We start from the raw sequence: 1,409 nt of genomic DNA on the forward strand, positions 1-1,409 counted from the left end.
TCTTCCCCGGGAGCCCGGTAGCACCTTCAGTTGCAGAGGGCATCAAGCCCAGCTTTCCCGCTTCCCCGGGGAAGGCTTCTGTCACTCATTTTGTTTCTATGCAGCTGGGGACCCCTTCTCTGGAATATTTTAGAAGAGTTTAGTTAGGTCTGGGTGATTTTTTCAAAGGCAGGTTGCGAGGGCGGATCTGAGGCTCTGGATCCCAAGGCAGCAGGGATGCCTCGCTGCGGTGCCTGAGCTCAGGGGGATGGAGCGGGACCACCGGCACGGCCGTGTGCTTGGCGTTGCTATCGGCAAGCTGTCATTTGGGTTATCTGGGTCTCTGTTCCACAGCATCAGACTCTTAATTGAACCGAGTCTTAAATTAATTTTCTAATGCTAGCAGCAAAGCATTGGAATGCATTGAATTCCCAAATCCCGGGACCTTGCTGAAACTCCTTAACTATAATTGCCTCAGAAAAGGCGTTCGGAACACCACGAGCTCCAATGAGCGTGTCGGAGGGCAGGCTTGGCTGCGGTCCTGCAGCGGGGAAACATCGGGGGTTAGGAGCTAGCACAGGCCTCGTGGCTATGGCCAGTGTTGTGACCCTGAGCAAACACTTCAGCAAAATTACCGAATAAAATCAACACTGATTTTTTTTTTTTCTTCCCCCCAGGCATTTGAATACAAGCGTGGAACCTCTGCCAACGCATTTGGAAATCCCGGGTAGCACAAGGTAGGCTGCGAAAGGCTGATCCGACAAATGTCGCTAACTTCAGTATTCAAAAACCTGGTAATCACTGCTAGGAAATTGCTGTCTAGGGAAGTCTGAAAGGCTTAATAGAGATGTCATCATAACAGCAGAGTGTTACATGGCAGCAATAAAAATCTAGAGCTGCGTTTAACAGTATGTGGGAAACGGGGCTCTTGTAGTATTTTTGCTTTCCATCCAACAACCCCAGAGAAATGGAGCATGTGCAACACCTTCCGAAAGACCATTGAGGCTGCAGAGTCTGCTCCTCTAACGCCTTTAAATAGACTGGATTCAATCTTGATCCAAGTTTAGCTGATTTTTATGACGATAGCCTTAACTACTTCTGAGGCTTCTGGGTTATCGTGGCACAAGGGCTTTAAAAACACGCCATGGGGGTTGTGGTGCGCAAGAGAGCTTTTGGGGTGCTCCTCTGTACTGTCCGGGCTGTCAGGGGAGGGTGAGGGTTTGGGGGTCTCCCTGTGGAACGGACCACAACGCCGTCTTGAAGAAAGGCTGTCAGCGGTTCCGAACCTTGCTGCACGGGGAGGTTTGGCGTAGCCCGATGGAGCAGCCAAGGGCAAGGTGCCAGCCCCCGCTCATGGGTGCGGGGGGAGGCGGGGCTGGAAGTCGTACTTTGGGCTAGTTTAACGCATAGCTGCAGTTAAAATTTCCAGA

The sequence above is a fragment of the Egretta garzetta genome, unplaced genomic scaffold (genome assembly GCF_000687185.1).
Source record: "Egretta garzetta isolate BGI_Z169 unplaced genomic scaffold, ASM68718v1 scaffold635, whole genome shotgun sequence".
In the NCBI taxonomy this organism is placed as follows: Eukaryota; Metazoa; Chordata; class Aves; order Pelecaniformes; family Ardeidae; genus Egretta; species Egretta garzetta.